This window comes from Macaca fascicularis, chromosome X (assembly GCF_037993035.2).
Source record: "Macaca fascicularis isolate 582-1 chromosome X, T2T-MFA8v1.1".
Classification (NCBI taxonomy): Eukaryota; Metazoa; Chordata; class Mammalia; order Primates; family Cercopithecidae; genus Macaca; species Macaca fascicularis.
In genome coordinates, this window is record NC_088395.1 from 74,731,336 (window position 1) to 74,751,392 (window position 20,057).

General features: G+C 36.0%; 1 long non-coding RNA gene across 1 annotated transcript in view; it reads left to right on the forward strand.

Annotated features, from left to right (window-relative positions):
* LOC141409413 (uncharacterized) overlaps positions 1–11,046 on the forward strand; it is a 167,791-nt gene extending 156,745 nt beyond the window's left edge. Inside the window, exon 2 of the long non-coding RNA XR_012429974.1 lies at positions 9,267–11,046. This is a non-coding gene — a long non-coding RNA (uncharacterized lncRNA). The remainder of the gene's footprint in view (positions 1–9,266) is intronic.
* The last annotated feature ends 9,011 nt before the right edge of the window (positions 11,047–20,057 follow it).

The window sequence follows — 20,057 nt, forward strand, 5'->3', positions numbered from 1 at the left end:
ATCTCTCAGACCACAATGCAATCAAATTAGAACACAGGATGTTTTTAATGATCATCATTCTAACTGGTGTGAGATGGTATCTCATTGTGGTTTTGATTTGCATTTCTCTAATGACCAGAGATGTTGAACATTTTTTTCATATGTTTCTTGGCCACATAAATGTCTTTTTTTGAGAAGTGTCTGATCATAACCTTTGCCCACTTTTTAATGGGGTTGTTTGGTTTTTTTTCTGGTAAATATGTTTACATTCTTTACATTAAAAAGTCTGGAAACAACAGATGCTGGAGACAATGTGAAGAAATAGGAGCGCTTTTACACTGTTGGTGGGAGTGCAAATTAGTTCAGCCATTGTGGAAGACAGTGTGGCAATTCCTCAAAAATCTAGAACCAGAAATATTATTTAACCCAGCAATCCCATGACTGGATAGATACCCAAAGGATTATAAATCATTCAACTATAAAGACACAGGCACACATATGTTTATCGGAGTACTGTTCACAATGGCAAAGACTTGGAACCAACCCAAATGTCCATCAATGATAGACTGGATAAAGAAAATGTGGCACATATATGCCATGGAATACAATGCAACCATAGAAAAGGATGAGTTCATGCCTTTTGCAAGGACATGGATGAAGCTGGAAACCATCATTCTCAGCAAACTACCACAGGAACAGAAAACCAAACACTGTATGTTCTCACTTATAGGTGGGAGTTGAACAATGAGAACACATGGACCAAGGGAGGAACATTATGCATTGGGGCCTGTCGGGGTTGGGGGATAGGGGAGGGATAGCATTAGGAGAAATACCTAATGTAAATGACGGGTTGATGGGTGCAGCAAACAACCATGGCACCTGTACATCTATGTAACAAACCTGCATGTTCTGCACATGTACCCCAGAACTTAAAGTGTAATAATAAAAAAAATGCCTTTGCCTCACCCATCCTCAATTCCTCCGAGTTACAGAACTCCCATATCCTCTCAGAATTTCTCCAATACCATGTGTAACCAACACAGAGGGAGTGAAGCAAGTGTCAAGCTGCTTATTAAAATATAACACTTTTTAAAAAACAACTCAGGATTAAGAAACTCACTGAAAATCACACAACTACATGGAAACTGAACAATCTGCTCATGAACGACTACTGTGTAAATAACAAAATTAAGTCAGAAATAAATAAGTTATTTGAAACCAATGAGAACAAAGGAACAATGTAGCAGAATCTCTGGGACACAGCTAAAGCAGTGTTAAGAAGGAAATTTATAGCAAGAAATGCCCACATCAGAAAGTGGAAAAGATATAAAATTGACACCATAACATCATAATAAGGAGAACTAGAGAAGCAAGAGCAAACAAATTCAATAGCTAGCAGGCGACAAGGAATACCTATGATCAGAGCAGAACTGAAGGAGATAGAGACACAAAAACTCCTTCAAAAAATCATTGAATCAAGGAGCTGTTTAACTAGACAGACCACTAGGTTAAGTAATAAAGAAGAAAAGAGAGAAGAATCAAATAGACACAATAAAAGAGATAAAGGGAATATCACCACTGATCCCACAGAAATAAAAACTGCAATCATAGAATACTATAAACACCTCTATGCAAATAAGCTAGAGAAATCTAGAAGAAATTGATAAATTCCTGGACACATACACCCTTCCAAGACTAAACCAAAAAGAAATCAAATCCCTGAATAGACCAATAACAAATTCGGAAATTGAGGCAGTAATTAATAGCCAACCAACCAAGCAAACAAAAAAGCCCAGGACCAGATAGATTCACAGCTGAACTCTACCAGAGGTACAAAGAGGAGGTGGTACCATTCCTTCTGAAACTATTCCAAACAATAGAAAAAGAGAGACTCCTCCCTAACTTATTTTATGAGGCCAGCATCATCCTGATACCAAAACCTGGCAGAGACACAACAAAAAAAGAAAATTTCAGGCACCACTCCTATTCAACATAGTATTGGAAGTTATGGCCAGGGCAATCAGGCAAGAGAAAGAAATAAAGGGTATTCAAATAGGAAGAGAGGAAGTCAAATTTTCTCTGTTTGCAGATGACATGATAGTATATTTAGAAAACCCCATTGTCTCAACCCCAAACCTCCCTAAGCTAATAAGCAACTTCAGCAAATACTCAGGATACAAAATCAATGTGAAAAATCACAAGCATTCTTATACACCAATAATAGACAAAGCCAAATCATGAGTGAACTCCCATTCACAATTGCTACAAAGAGAATACAATATCTAGGAATACAACTTACAAGGGATGTGAAGGACTTCTTTAAGGAGAACTACAAACCACTGCTCAAAGAAATGAAATTACAGTAACCAAAACAGCATGGTACTGGTACCAAAATAGATATACAGACCAATAGAATAGAATGGAGACCTCAAAAATAACACCACACATCTAAAACCACCTGATCTTTGACAGACTTGCCAAAAACAAGCAATGGGGAAAGGATTCCCTATTTAATAAATTGTTCTGGGAAAACTGGCAGCCATATGCAGAAAACAGAAACTTGACCCCTTCCTCAAATCTTATATGAAAATTAACTCAAGATAAATTAATACTTAAATGTAAAACCTAAAACCATAAAAACCCTAGAAGAAAACCTAGGCAATACCATTCAGGACATAGGCATGGGCAAAGACTTCATGACTAAAACACCAAAAGCAATGTCAACAAAAGCCAAAATTGACAAATGGGATCTAGTTAAATGAAAGAGCTTCTGCACAGCAAAAAGAAACTATCATCAGAGTGAACAGGCAACCTACAGAATGGGAGAAAATTTTTGCAATATATTCATCTGACAAAGGGCTAATATCCAGAATCTGCAAATAACTTAAACAAATTTACAAGAAAAAAACAAACAACTCCTTCAAAAAGTGTTTGTTTTCTCAAAAGAAGACATTTATGTGATCAACAAACATATGAAAAAAAGTTCATCATCGCTGGTCGTTAGAGAAATGCAAATCAAAACCACAATGAGATACCATCTCAAGCAAGTTAGAATGGCTATCATTAAAAAGTCAGGAAACAACAGACTCTGGCGAGGCTGTGGAGAAATAGGAACACTTTTACACTGTTGGTGAGAGTGTGACTTAGTTCAATCATTATGGAGTACAGTGTCAAGATGCCTCGTGGATCTAGAACCAGGAATAACATTTGACCCAGCAATCCCACTACTGGGTATATACCCAAAGGATTATAAATCATTATACTATAAAGACACATACACACGTGTGTTTATTGCAGCACTATTTACAATAGGAAAGACTTGGCACCAACCCAAATGCCCATCAATGATACACTAGATGAAGAAAATGTGGCATATATATATACCATGGAATACTATGCAGCCATGAAAAAGGATAAGAGTTCATGTCCTTTGCAGGGACATGGATGAGGCTGGAAACCATCATTCTCAGCAAACTACCACAGAAGCAGAAAACCAAGCACATGTTCTCACTCATAAGTGGGAGTTGAACAATCAGAACACATGGACACAGGGAAGGGAACATCACACACTGGGGCCTGTTGGGAGGTGAGGGGCAAGGGGAGGGAGAACATTAGGACAAATACCTAATGCATGTGGCACTTAAAACCTAGATGACAGGTTGATAGGCAGCAAACCATCATGGCACATGTGTACCTATGTAATAAATCTGCACATTCTGCAAATGTATCCCAGAGCTTAAGGTAAAATTTTTTTAAAAATTGGTTAGTTTTTTACCTCTATTTTAGGTTCAGGGGTATATTTGCAGGGTTGTTATATAGGTAAATTGCATGTTACAGGGATTTAGTGTACAGATAATTACATTGCCCATGTAATAAGCATATGCAAACTATAGAAAGTATAGTACCTGATACGTAGTTTTTCAAAATTCACCCTCCTCCCTCCCTCCACTCTCAAGAACATTCCAGTGCCTGCTCTTCCCTTCTTTGTGCCCATGTGTACTCAATGTTTAGCTCCCACTCATAACATGCAGTATTTGCTTTTCTGTTCTTGCATTAACTCACTGAGAATAATGGCCTCCAGCTCCCTCCATGTTGCTGCAAAGAACATAATTTCTTTTTCATGAATGTGTAGCATTCAATGGTGTATATCTACCACATTTCCTTTTTCCAGTCTACCAGTGATGGGCATTTAGGTTGATTTCATGTCTTTGTTATTGTGACTAGTGCTGTGTTGAACATACACATGTATGTATCTTTATGGTAGAACTATTTATATTCCTTTGAGTATATACCCAATAATGGGATTGGTGTGTTGAGTAGTGGTTCCATTTTAAGTTCTTTGAAGTATTATCAAACTGCTTTCCACAAAGGATTAACTAATTTACATTCCCACCAGCAGTTTATAAGCATTCCTTTTTCTCTGCAACCATGCCATCATCTTTTATTTTTTGACTTTTTAATAATAGCCATTCTTACTGGTGTGAGATGGTACCTCCCTGTGGTTTTGCTTTGCATTTCTCTAATGAGTAGTGATGTTGAACATTTTTTATATGACTATTGGCCACATGTATATCTTTTGGAAAGTGTCTGTTCATGTTCTTTGCCCATTTTTAAATAGGTTGCTATTGTGGGGAGGGGGAAGGGGGGAGGTATGGCATTGGGAGTTATACCTGATATAAATGACGAGTTGATGGGTGCTGATGAGCTGATGGGTGCAGCATACCAACATGGCACATGTATACATATGTAACAAACCTGCACATTGTGCATATGTACCCTAGAATTTAAAGTATAATAAAAAATAATACAAAAAATAAATTTAAAAAATAGTAAAAATAAATGGGTTGCTTTGCTTCTTGCTTATTCATTTAAGTTCTTTATGGTTTCTGGATATTAGACCTTAGTGGGATGCATAGTTTGCAAATATTTTCTCCCATTCTGTAGATTGTCTGTTTACTCTGTTCATACTTTATTTTTCTGTGCAGAAGCTCTTTAGTTTCATTAAGTCTGTTTTTCAGCTTTTGGTTTTGTTGCAATTGCTTATGCCATCTTCGTCATGAACTCTTTGCCAGGCCTTTGTCCAGAATGGTATTTCCTAGGTTTTCTTCCAGAGTTTTTGTAGTTGTAGATTTTATATTTAAGTCTTTAATCCATGTTGAATTGATTTTTGTAGACTGTGTAAGGAAAGGGTCAGTTTTAATCTTGCATGTTGGTAACCAGTTATCCCAGAACCATTTATTTAATAGGGAGCCCTTTCTTCATTGCTTGTTTTTGTTGACTTTGTGAAAGATCAGATGGTTGTAGATGTTCATCTTTATTTCTGGATTCTCTATTCTGTTTCATTGGTCTATGTATCTGCTTTTGTACCAGTACCATGATGTTTCAGTTACTGCAGCCTTGTAGTATAGTCTGAAGTCAGGTAATGTGATACCTCCAGCTTTATCCTTTTTGCTTAGCCTCTTTTGCAATAGCCTCTTGGCTATTTGGGCTCTTTATTGGTTCCATATGAATTTTAAAATAGTTTTCCTAGTTCTGTGAAGAACGTCATTGGTAGGTTGACAGGAATAGTATTGAATATATAAATTGCTTTGGGCAATATGACCATTTTAGCAATATTGACTCTTCCTATCCTTGAGCATGAAATGTTTTTGCATTTGTTTGTGTCATCTCTATTTTATTTCATCAGTGTTATTCATTCTCATTGTAGAGCTCTTTCACCTTCCTGGATAGCTGTATTTCTAGGCGTTTTATTATTTTGTGGTTATTGTAAATGGGATTATGTTCCTGATTTGGCACTCAACATGGATATTGTTGGTGTATAGAAAGGCTACTGACTTTTCTTGCTTGCTTGCTTGCTTCTTTCTTTATTTTCTTTTCTTTCTTTTCTTTCTTTCTTTCTTTCTTTCTTTCTTTCTTTCTTTCTTTCTTTCTTTCTTTCTTTCGTTCATGCTCTCTTTCTCTCTTCTTTCTTTCTTTCCTTTTTCTGATACAGGGTCTCACTTTGTCACCCAGGCTGGAATGCAGTGTCACAAACACCAATCACTGTATCCTTGACCCCCTGGGCTCAAGCAATCCTCCTGCCTCAGCCCCACCAAGTAGCTGGGACTACAGGGATGCACCACCAGACCCAGATAAATTTCATAATTTTTGTAGAGATGGTGTTTCACCATGTTGCCCAGGCTGGAGTTCTTGAGCTCAAACAATCTGCTCACCTCAGCTTTCCAAAGTGCTGGGATTACAGGCTTGAGCTACTGTGCTTGTCCAGTTACTGACTTCTTTACATTGATATTGTGTCCTGAAACCTTGCTAAAGTTTCTAGGAGCTTTTGGGTAGAGACTATGGGGTTTTTGAGGTAAAGAATCATATTATCTGCAAAAATAGATAGTTTTACTTCTTCTTTTCCTGGCTGGATGCCTTTCATTTCTTTCTCTTGACTGATGGATCTGGCTAGGACTCCCAGGACTATGTTGAATAGGAGTTGTGAGAGTGGACATCCTTGTCTTGTTCCAGCTCTCAAGGGAAATGCTTTCACCTTTTGCCCATTTAGTACAATGCTGGCTGTGGGTTTGTCATAGATAGCTCTTATTATTCTGAGATATGTTCTTTCAATTTAGAGTTTGTTGAGGGTTTTTAATGAACAATGAAGAGATGGTGAATTTCATCAAAAACCTTTTTTGCATCTATTGAGATCATGTAATTTTTTGTTTTAGTTTTGTTTATGTGATTAATCACATTTATTGATTTTCATATGTTGAACCAACCTTGCATTCCATGGATAAAACCTTCTTAATCATGCTGGATTAGCTTCATGTGCTGCTGGATTCAGTTTGCTAGTATTTTTTGAGTATCCTCAAAATGAGGAGTCCCTCCTCATTTACTTTTTTTTGGGGAATAGTTTTAGTAGGAATGGTATCAGCTCTTCTTTACATGTCAAGTACAGTTTGACTGTGATTCCAGCTGGTCCTGAGCTTTTTCTGGCTGGTGCACTTTTTATTACAGATTCAATTCTGTAACTCGTTATTGGTCTGTTCAGGGTTTCAATATCTTCCTGGTTTTATCTTGGAAAGTTATATGTTTCCAGGAATTGATCCATTTCTTGTAAGTTTTCTAGTTTTTTTGCATAGAGATGTTCATAATAGTCTCAGAGTTTTTTGTATTTCTATGGAGTCAATGATAATGCTCCCTTTGTCATTTCTGATTGCTTTATTTGGAACCTCTCCCTTTTTTTTCTTTATTAGTCTAGCTAGTGGTCTATCGATCCTATTTATTCTTTCAAAAATCAACTTATAATATTGTTTATCTTTTGTATAGTTTTTTTGTGTCTCAATTCCATTCAGTTCAATTGTGGTTTTGGTTATTTCTTGTCTTCTGCTAGCTTTGGAATTGGTTTGTCCTTCTTTTTCTAGTTCCTTTAAGTATGATGCCAGGTTGTTAATTTTAGATCTTTCTAACTTCTTGATGTAGGCATTTAGTGCTGTAAACTTTCCTCTTAACAATGCTTACGCTGTGTCCCAGAGATTCTGGTAGGTTGTTTCTTTGTTCTCATTAATTTCAAAAAAATTTCTTGATTTCTGCCTTAGATTCATTATTTGCTCAAAAGTCATTCAGGAGCAGGTTGCTTAATTTTCATGTAATTGTATAGTTTCGATTGATATTCTTAATATTGATTTCTATTTATTCCACTGTAGTCTGAGAATGTGGTTGGTATGATTTTTTTTTTAATTTGCTAAACATTGTTTTATGGCCGATGGTGTGGTTGATTTTAGAATATGTGACATGTGAATATGAGAAAAAATATATATTCTGTTGGTTTTGCATGGAGAGTTCTACAGATGTCTGTTAGATCCATTTGGTCAAGTGTCAAGTTCAAGTTCCTTGTTAGTTTTCTGCCTCAGTGATCTAATTCTGTCAGTGAGGGTGTGATTATCTAAGTCTATTCATAGATCTCTAAGGTCTTGTTTTATGAATTTGGGTGCTCCTGTGTTGGGTCCATATACATTTAGGATAGTTAGGATAGTTAATTCTTGTTGAATTAAACTCTTTGTCATTATTAATGCACGTCTTTTTATTTTTTTTTTTTTTGACCATTGTTGGTTTAAAGTCTGTTTTTTAAATACTGAAATTAGCAACCCTTGCACTTTTTTTTCTGTTTGCTTGATAGACATTTCTCTATCCCTTTACTTTGAGCTTATAGGTGTCATTGCTTGTGAAATGGGTCTCTTGAAGACAGTATACAGTTGTGGCTTGCTTCTGTATACAACTTGCCACCCTGTGCCTTTCAATTGAGGTATTTAGCGTGTTTACATTCAAGGTTAATATTGATATATACAGATTTGGTCCTCCCATCATGTTGTTGGCTGGTTGTCATGCAGACTTGATTGTGTAGTTGCTTTGTGGTATCAATGATCTATGTATCGAAGGGTTTTTGTGGTGGCAAATCCTCATCTTCATTTTCCATATTTAGCACTCCCTTAAGTACCTCTTATAAGTCAGATCTGATGGTAACAAATTCCCTTAGCATTTACTTATCTGAAAAGGATTTTATTTCTCCTTTGCTTAGGAAGCATAGTTTAGTTGGATATGAAATTCTTGGTTGGAATTTCTTTTCTTTGAAGATGCTTAATATAGGCCCCCATCTCTTTTGGTTTGTAGAATTTCTTCTGAAAGGTCCACTGTTAGCCTGATAGGTTGTCTTTTATAGGTGACTTGTCCCTTCTCTCTAGCTGCCTTTAATATTTTTTCTTTCATTTTGATGTTGGAAAATTTGATGATTATGTGTCTTGCAGATGGTCTCTTGTATCATATCTCACACAGGTTTTCTACCTTTCCTAAATTTAAATGTTGGCCTCTCTGGCAACGTTGGGCAAATTTTCATTGGCAATATCCTCAAATATGTTTTTTGAAGTTTCTTGCTTTCTCTTCTCTTTCAGAGATGCCAATGAATTGTAGATTTGGTCTCTTTAAATAATCCTATATTTCTCAGAGGTTTTTTCCATTCTTTTCTCTTTATTTTTGTCTGAGAGTAAATTTGAAGAACTTGTCTTCAAGCTCTCTGAGTCTTTCCTCAGCTTGGTCCATTCTGCTGTAACACTTGCAATTTTATTATGACATTATTGTAGTGAGTTTTTCAGCTCTACCAAATCAGTTTGGTACAATGGTCATTTTTTTTCTTTTAGCTCCTGTATAATTTAATTGTGTTCATTAGCTTCTTTGGATTGGTTTAATATCTCCTGAATTTCCATAATCTTCATTACTATTAATTCTGAATTCTATGTCTGTCATTTCAGCCATTTCAGCCTGGTTAAGAAGCATTGCTGGAAAGCTAGCATTGTCATTTGGAGGTAAGAAGACACTGGCTTTTAGAGTTTTCAGATGTCTTGCACTGATTCTTTCTCATTTGTGTGGACTGACATTCCTTTCATGTTTCAAGTTGCTATCCTTTTGATGAGGTTTTTTGCTTTTATCTTCTTTGATGTCCTTGGATGTTTGATTGTAGTATAAGGTGGGTTCAGTCAATTGGATTCATTTATGGAAAATTTTAGGGGGCCAAGGCTCAGCTGAGCACTCCTGGGCTGCACGCTCTAACCCTGGGGGGCTAGTACTAAGCCCTTGGCTTTGATCTCTGGCCCTTCAAGGTTAAGAACCGGCTGTGCTGGAGAGGCTGATGTGTCTAATCCTCTGGCTACAGCACTCGGATAGAAGATGCTAGCCAAAGCACTTTGTTAGGGCAGTGGCAGCAAGTTCTGTGCTCATGTGCATATGCCAGCATCCACAGTGTTGCAGCAGAGTGCAAACACATCAACTGTGGCAGAGCACTAGTGGAAGCAGAACAGCAGCATCCATACATGCGTTTGTACCAGTGGTGGTGGCAAAAAAAGAAAAGGTTACTTTAATTAAAGATAGTGACTAATGTAGATGATTGATTGTGTTGAGTACAGTGCTTGAGAGTTACAGGTATGAAAACAAGAAAATAGATGTGATTTTCTATTTGTTTAATTTTTAAGTTTTAAAAAGTTATTATGGTTAATTCAAATGATAGATTAATTATGGGTATTATTTTTAATCTACCAAGAAGGTAATTATATTTAAAGCTATAGTTAAAGCTTTATTTATTACCTATTTATATACTTTTATATCTGAATATGCCTAAATGTATTTTTAAAAGGTTTATTAATAGAACCTTTACTATTATTTTTAAATAAATAATGTACCCAAAGAAGAAAAATAGAATTTGGATTTTTTTCTACAAAACGTCTGTTATTTTATGCCCAAATTAGTAGAGGTTCCTTTTTGTCATTACATGATTATATTAACTCTCAGTGCTTTTAGCATAGTTTGAAATCATTTTTTGAGATTCCCTTAGATAGCACTGACCTAGATTTATGTGCTCATTTTTAAAAATGCAATGAAAGACCTAAATTCACTCTTAAAATATAAGCCATTCCCAGAAATTAAATTATCTTAGATGAGTAAAATAATTACTTTTACCCTGGCCTGGAAGATGGGAGAAATCAAAAGCAAATATTTATATAGATAGTAGATGGTGGTAGATATAAATATTTATATAGATAGTAGTCCACTGATATGCTTTGGATTTGTGTCCCTGCCCCAATCTCATGTCAAATTGTAATCCCCAATGCTGGAGGAGGTCCCCAGTGTTGGAGGAGGGACCTGGTGGGAGGTAATTGGATCATGCAGGCAGATTTTCCCTTTGCTGTTCTCACGATAGTGAGTTATCACAAGATCTGGTTGCTTAAAAGTGTGTAGCACCACCCCTCTCTGCTCTCTTCCTCCTTCTCCAGCCATGTAGGATGTGCTTGCTTCTTCCTCATCTTCTGCCTTGAGTGAAAGTTTCCTGAGGCCTCCCCAGCCATTCTTCCTATACAGCCTGAAGAGTCATGAGCCTATTAAACCTCTTTTCTTTATAAATTACCCAGTCTCAGGTAGTTCTTTATAGCAATGCTATAAAGAATACAGTCCAATACATCCACCAATTTGGAAATTTAAAATGCTTTGGAAACAAAAAAGTTTTTAACCTTGATTAAAAGCAAAAAATAAAAATAAAAAGACAACCAATTGAAGTACTTTTAGGTGCCTTGCTGTTTTCAAAATAGTTATTATTAACTGTGAGAGGTAAGTCTCTGATTCAAAAAAAAAAAAGGAAATGAAAAAAGTTAAGATACTCATCACACAACGTAATATTTGGCTCTCTCAGGATATCCAACTGATAGCACCAAATAATTTAAAATGAATTTAGCAAAAATGCTTCATGACGTTACCTATAACAACAAAGATAAGCTGGCAATAATATTAAATTATCATTGTTGGGGAAATTTTAGAGGTGTTTCAGAGCTTGTTCCAAAGTATGTCCCAGCTGCCAACAATGTAATTCCGGTAAAACTGGAGAGGTGAAATGTGGACAGAAATCAACCTTCCAAGGGCCCATTAACCACCTTCAAATGGGCTTTATACAAATGCCTCCCGAAATAGGCTATGAATATGTTCTTGTTATTATTTACTTTTTCTCTGGACATTATTTGTTTATTAAAATTGTTCCTTGCTGGAGAGTTACTATCTTATTGACCACTTCCTTTCCCCAAAATGTTTAATTTCCCTTTCCAACCTGAGATACTCTCATTTATCTCTCTAATGACAGAGATGCCTATTTTACTAGTAATGTTATTAAGAAATTTTGTAAATTTTTGTCTTTTACCGGAATATTCACTATCTTATCTGCAGTTTTAGAAAAAAATAGAAAGGACTAATAGAATTCTAAAACTAAAATTAAAAAACACTCTCAGAAATCCTTGAATTTTCATGTCCTAAAGTAATACCATTACCTTTAATATACTAAAAAACTTAACCTCCTCTGGGATCCACGAGTTATCTCCTCATAAAATAATAATGATCCACTCTATCATTTGATATTACAAACAGATATAATTAATCACTTCAAGGGACTCATATGATACCTTCACCTTTATCGTCAACAAGTACAAGCTACATTTTCAAAACACTTACCTAGTTTCTACATGATCTGCAGCCTTGAGAATTAATTTCTTGGAAAAGACTACAAAAAACAGTGCCCTTGAACCCTGATGAAAATGATCTTATCAGATACTGTTAACAACTGACACAGCAATAAAACTCCAAGGTATATATTCTTAGCTTCATCTTTCACAGCTCAAAAGTATCTGTATTTTTTTCTCCAGACTACTAAACATTCATTACATCTAGAAATCATAAACTGAGAATTCTTAGGAATCCCCTGGAATCTACTGACATCAGAGATAGATAGCTTCTTCCCAGTACAATGAAAAAAGACTAATTTTCTGATTCCTCAACATTTTTCCTTTCCCTTTACTACTAACCTGGCTTATTCTTCCACTTTTGTGCCCTTTAAAATACTAATGGAATCTCCCTTATCATCATCCTATTACCTCCAACCACTATGATCTCCTACCACTAAAGAGAAAGCAGAACCCACTTACACATTTTTCACAGGCTATAGCTACTGCTCTGAATCTGATACTTTGCTGGACTTGTCATTCTTTATTTTACTCTCCAGACAAAAATTTAATAGCTGTTCTTTTCAATATTTCAAAAGACGAATTGCCCTTAACAAACCCCTCCTGCTACTTATATTTTCCTCACACCATTAATCCCAAATTTCATCTTGTAAAAATTAAAGCTTGACCTCAAATGGACAAAATGCTGAGGTCATTACACTCCTATAAGCAAAACCTAGTTTATCAGAAATAGGTGCAAATACTGAGATTTTTTAAAATTTAATTTATTATACTTTAAGTTCTGGGATACATGTGCAGAACGTGTAGGTTTGTTACATAGGTACACAGGTGCCATGGTGGCTTGCTGCACCCATCGACCCATCATCTACATTAGGTATTTCCCCTAATGTTATCCTTCTCCTATCCCCCTATGCCCTGACAGGCCCCATTGTGTGATGTTCCTCTTCCTGTGTCCATGTGTTTGCATTGTTCAACTCCCACTTATGAGTGAGAACATGTGGTATTTGGTTTTCTGTTCTTGTGTTAGTTTGATGAGAATAATGGTTTCCAGCTTCATCCACATCCCTGCAAAGGATACAAACTCATCCTTTTTATGGCTGCTTAGTATTCCATGGTCTATATGAGCCACATTTTCTTCATGCAGTCTATCACTGATGGGCATTTGAATTGGTTCCAAGTCTTTGCTATTGTGAACAGTGCCACAGTAAACATATGTGTGCATGTGTCTTTATAGTAGAATGATTATAATATTTTGGGGGTATACACCCAGTAATGAGATTGCCAGGTCAAATGTTATTTCTGGTTCTAGATTTTTGAGGTATTGCCACACTGTCTCCACAATGATTGAACTAATTTACCCTCTCACCGACAGTGTAAAAGCGTTCCTATTTCTCCATATCTTCTTCATCATTTGTTTTTTCCTGACTTTTTAATGATCAACATTCTAACTGGCTTGAGATGGTATCTCGTTGTGGTTTTGATTTGTATTTCTCTAATGACCAGTGATGATGAATTTTTTTTTCATATGTTTATTGGCTGTATAAATGTACATTTGAAGAAGTGCACTTTTTGAGAGGTGGCTCTTTGAGAGGTCACACTTTTTGAAAAGTGTCTGTTCATATCCTTTGCCCACTTTTTGATGGGGTTGTTTGTTTTATTCTTGTAAATTTGTTTCTTGTAAATTTGTTCCTTGTAGGTTCTGGATATTAGCCCTTTGTCAGATGGATGGATTGCAAAAATTCTCTCCCATTCTGTAGATTGCCTCTTCACTCTGATGATAGTTTCTTTTGCTGTGCAGAAGCTCTTTCATTTAATTAGATCCCATTTGTCAATTTTGGCTTTTGTTGCCATTGCTTTTGGTGTTTAGTCATGAAGTCTTTGCCCATGCTTATGTCCTGAATGGTATTGCCTACGTTTCCTTCTAGGGTTTTTATGGTTAGGATGTTATGTTTAAGTCTGTAATCCATCTTGAGTTAATTTTTATATAAGGTGTAAGGAAGGGGTCCAGTTTCAGTTCTCTGCATATCCTAGCCAGTTTTCCCAACACTATTTATTAAATAGGGTATCCTTTCCCCATTACTTATTTTTGTCAGGTTTGCTGATGATTAGATGGTACTAGATGTGTGGCATTATTTCTGAAGTCTCTGTTCTGTTCCATTGGTCTATATATCTGTTTTGGTACCAGGACCATGATGTTTTGGTTACTGTAGCCTTGTAATATACTTTGAAGTCAGGTAGCGTGACGGCTCCAGCTTCGTTCTTTTTGCTTAGGATTGTCTTGGCTATACGGGCTCTTTTTTGGTTCCATATGAAATTTAAAGTAGTTTTTCTAATTCTGTGAAGAAAGTAAATGGTAGCTTGATGGAAATAGCATTGAATCTATAAATTACTTTGGGCAGTGTGGCAATTTCCACGATATTGATTCTCCCTATTCATGAGCGTAAAATGTTTTTCCATTTGTTTGTGTTCTCTCTTATTTCCTTGAGCAGTGGTTTGTAGTTCTCCTTGAAGAGGTCCTTCACTTCCCTTGCACGTTGTATTCATAGGTATTTATTCTCTTTGCAGCAATTGTGAATGGAAATTCACTCATGATTTGGCTCTCTGTTTGTCTATTATTGGTGTGTAGGAATGCTTGTGATTTTTTCACATTGATTTTGTATCCTGAGACTTTGCTGAAGTTGCTTATCAGCTTAAGGAGTTTTGGGGCTGAGATGATGGGGTTTTCTAAACATACAATCATGTCATATGCAAACGGAGACAATTTGACTTCCTCTCTTCCTATTTGAATACCCTTTATTTCTTTCTCTTGCCTGATCACCCTGGCCAGAACTTCCAATATTATGTGGAATAGGAGCGCTGAGAGAGGGCATCCTTGTCTTGTGCCGGTTTGCAAAGGGAATGCTTCCAGCTGTTTCCCATTCACTATGATATTGCCTGTGGGTTTGTCATAAATAGCTCTTATTATTTTGAGATATGTTCCATTGATACCTAGTTCATTGAGAGTTTTAAGCATGAAGGGTCTTGAATTTTATCGAAGGCCTTTTCTGCATCTATTGAGATAATCACGTGATTTTTGTCTTTGGTTCTGTTTATGTGATGGATTATGTTTATTGATTTGCATATGTTGAACCAGCCTTGGATCTCAGGAAAGAAACTGAATTGATCATGGTGGATAAGCGTTTTGATGTGCTGCTGGATTTGGCTTGCCAGTATTTTATTGAGGATTTTCACATCAATGTTTATCAGGAATATTGGCCTGAAATTTTCTTTTTTTTTTTTTATTGTTGTGTCTCTGCCAGGTTTTGGTATCAGGATGATGCTGGTCTGATTAAATGAGTTAGGGAAGAGTCCCTCTTATTCTATTGCTTGGAATAGTTTCAGAAGGAATGGTATCAGCTCCTCTTTGTATCTTTGGTAGAATTCGGCTATGATTCCATCTGGTCCTGGACTATTTTTTGTTGGTAGGCTATTAATTACTGCCTCAATTTCAGACTTCGTTATTGCTCTATTCAGGGATTCGACTTCTTCCTGGTTTAGACTTGGGAGGGTGTAACACATACTGAGATGATTCTGGCTCTGACTGTCAGTTTGTTCTCTTCAGACAAATAAGCTCTTTTTTCTTTTTTTTTTAACAAAAACTGCTTGATTTGAAATCTGTGCACATTGAGAGACACAAAATTCATTCACTTCTCTTATAACAAATGATACTTATGCTCTCAATACAAACTATGCTCCATTAGGATACTATACCTTACATGGATGTCAGGCTTACACCTGTCTACCACACACTAACTTATTCTGTGTATTAGCAGCAATTGTTCGAGATTTCTAGATACCTAAAACAAATTTCTGCTCTGGGAGCCCAAAAACAAGTATAAATTCATTAACTGGGATTATAATTGATAACTGTATAGCTTTGATTTCCTTTTAGCCTGCCAAGGGAGAGTTTGTGTTATAGCAAATACTTTTTTGTTGCATCTTTATAAGTACTAAGGGCAAGTCGAACAGACTGTGACCAGGATATAAAAAAAAAAGAAAAAGAAAAAGCACCTGGCTTTCTGAAGCAGACCCTGCTGAATTTGGGGACGTGTTTTCAGTGACTAGGTTTCATATTATAGCTACATGGCTTCAAGATCTGTTACAAGGACTAATAGTCATTTTGTTTCTGACAACTGCCTGTGTTACAGTTGTCTAATATATCTTATCCAGAATCTTAAACACTACTAAGCAACCATAGTCATGTCTGATGGTTCAAAAATTAATTCTACAACAGACGGCGAAGAAAGATTAACCCCAATTTAACTATAGATGACATTCATTGGATGTTCTTATTTTTATCAAGAAAATATTGGTAATGATGAAACTCTGCATATTAGATGAAAATCTGCATGGATTAATATCCTGCATCTTGACTTCACGTGTCTTTGGCCATAAGGGGCAACTGAGAAACATAATAACCAAACCCTAGCATCCAGAACTAACCTGACATTCACAGTTATATCTCAAAATTATTAAAAACCAATCTGACATTATAACCAGGCCATTTTGTCCTCCTGTTGGGCACAAACAATCTCAAAGAACACAACCTCAGACAAGGCTACTCTGAGACCACAATAGAATTAAACAAAAAAAGGGCACTTCATAATTTTGTGTAAGCAAAGACTGAAACAAAGTCATAAAATTGTCACCACTTTCTAACAGCATCCAGTCTAGGCAAACCCCCATTTCCTTCCACCCTCCTTTAAATCACCCAACAAAGCCCAAATCCTATAATAGGTTCTTTCTAACACCCTCTTACTGGGACATTCCCTGGCCCCCTATGGTGTTTATCCTTCCTAACTGCAAGGAGTAATAAACTCTAGCATCACATAGTAGGTTCTCAATGAATATATGTTGAAAGAAAAAAAATCACACAATCCTCCTTATTTTCCCACTTCCTTTACTCAAGATGACCTTGGAGTTGCCAAATTCAGTGGCTTTTCTAAGATTAAATCCTTTTCAACCTAATGAAACCCATCACACTGTTTACTGCTCTCTTCCACCCTTCTTACCATCCATGATTCTACTCTTTCCAGGTCTCCTCTTATCTTTCTAATTCCTTCGGTGCCTTCTTTTGTCATTCCTTTCTTGGATACTGGAAATGTATAAGATTCTACACACTCTGTTTGGAGGATTTTATTTATTCCTAGGGCTTCAACTACCATAAATAGTCGAATGATTCCAAAATTTTTATTTCCTCCCAAGATCTTTCTTCTGCCTGCCCACTAACTCCACCTGGAGACACCAACCAACAGCTGGAAGTCCATTATCTTATTCACTTTTTTTTTTTTTTTTTTTTTTTTTACAATCCTTGCTTGGAAATCATTGCTTAAGAATTACATTCTTCTGTGCTGGGACATCCCTGCCTCTTACAACTCACATCAGTGAGATACCATTACTCAATAAGAGCCACCATCTAAAACATGATGTGCTACAGTCTGAATTTTGTTTTGGCTCAAGATAATTCTTTTTATAAAATCAATTCTGAAAAATAGAAATGCTGAAAATCAAACATTATCTGCAGTGGTAACAGTCTGACTTCTAAACTGCTATGTAATAGAAGAACAATAGACCTTGATATTTAAAGGAGAAATGCCCCAAAACCTTTATAAACTCCCAAATTATAAATACTAAGAGGTAATATAAGATGCAAAATAAAAAGCACCCATTGATCACTTGCTGTGTGCCTAGTGTGGTGTCAAACTCTTCTATATGCACTATCTTCTTTAATCTTCATAACAACCCTATGAATCCCTAGAAGTAGTGGAACTACTTCTTAACCCTAGAGAGGTTAAGAAACTTACCCGAGGTTATATAGATAGAAAGTAGTGGAACCAGTATTTAAATCCAAGCTGTCTTGGAGGAGGCAATGATTTTTTAAACAGAATACAAAAAGTGTTAGTCATTAAAAAAAAAATACATGAGTATGTTACGATTAAGGAATTCTGTTCATTAAAAGAGATCAACAATCATTACATATTTTATGCTTGTATCAAAATATTACATGTACCTTATAAATATGTACAACAATTATGTATCCATAAAAATTAAAAATATTTTTTAAAATTAAAGATATCAATAAGGAAAAAAGTATATATTTACAATGCATATATTTGAAAAAAGATTCATATCCAGAATACATAAAGAGCCCTTACAAATCAATGACGAAAGGCATCTAAAAGACAAACAAAAGATATACAATGGTCGGTCAACATATATTGAAAAGATTCTCAACTTCATTAGTCATCAGAGAAATGCAAAAGGAAACCATAATGAGATGTCACCACACAATCACCACATTGGCTAAAATAAAAAATACCAAAATGCCAAGTGTTGGTGAGAATTTAGAGCAACTAGAACACTCATACTCTGCTGGTGGAAATGCAAAATGCAAAGTGGTACAACCATTTTGAAAAAGTGTTTGGCAACAACTATTAGATTTGAATATATGCACACACAATGACCCAGCAGTTCCATGCCTAAATATATAACAACAGAAATACATGCATGTTCACTATAAATAATATGAAGAAATTGTTATAGCAGCATTATTCATAATTGCCAATAATTGCAAACTAATAACCATCAATAGTAGAATGAATTGAATAAATAAATTGTGGTATATTTATACAATGTAATACTATACAGCAATGAGAGTTAACCAACAACAACTGTTGGAACAATGCAAATGGGTATCACAAACATAATGTTGAGTTAAAATAATCACAAAGAGTTGATATGTTGTGATTTAATTTATACGAGTTACAAAACCAAGCAAAAGTAATCTGTGGTGTTAGAAGTAAGGATAATAGTTTCCACTGGAGAGGGTGTGGTTACTGGAAGAGATCCTGGGGGTAGTCCTTCTGGGGGTGCTGCTAATGTTCTGTCTCTTGATCTGAGTGCTATTGCATGGGTGCATTCATTCTGTGAAATTCAGTGAGCTCTGCACATACGATTTGTGCACTTTTCTGTATGAATGCTATATTTCAATAAAAACAAAACAAAACAAAAAACAAGTAGTCTTCCTCTACACACCACACACTTAACCACAACACCATTCTTCCAATAAATAGAAAATGACAGAGCCAAACTGAAATGCAGGTGCTGATCTTGCTCATTGGTAAGTAACTAATGCCAACACACCACATTTCAGTTAATTTCCTTTTTGATAGTGACAAATGACTGCATATCACTGCAAATAGCTGAACTCTGGTTGTTGAATTTTCAAAACCAAGAGTCTTATCCCAGCCATCTGGTTAATGAGGCAGGAGTGTTGGCTTTTCTGAAACCCAAAGTAATTGTGACAATTCAATTCCAGTGACACATTGCTTGGCAGGGGCAGGAGGGAAAAGGTAGTCTGAGTTAGACATGGTTCTCTACAGAAATAGAAAGTGAAGATTGTAGACTCTGTAACAAGTCAACTGACCTAAAGTAGAACACAGAGAAACTTCCTTGAAGTCCATCTCCCTTGATGTGTGGAACTCTCTTCACAGCACTTGGAGGGAGATAAATGTTAAATAAATAATCACAAAATTGAAAGCATAATTATAGATTGTGAAAAGCACTATTATGTAAAGAATGACATGATAGATCACAATGAGGAAAATGCTTGGCTTAGTTTGGGACCTCGAGGCAAGATTCTCTGGGGAATTCACATTTAACCAGAGAGCTGAAAGATAAGAAGTGACACATGCAAATAAATAGAGGGAAAGTGTCCAAGTCAAAAGGATGTGTGCTAAGATCCTGAGAGAGAAACAGAAGAATAAGATGTTTGAGGAAAAGGAAGAAGGCCAGTGTAGCTGGAGGAGTTTGAGTATGAGGAAAATGAGGTTGTGAGATGAGTTTGGAGTGATAATCTCTGGAGATAGTGCAGAACTTTGTAGGCCATATTAAGGGATTTGAATTTCAAGTGAAATGGGAAACCATGAACAGATTTAAACAGGTGAGTGGTATGATCTGATTTACATTTTTAAGAGGTCAATCTGGTTGCCCTGTGGTGAATTTATAATA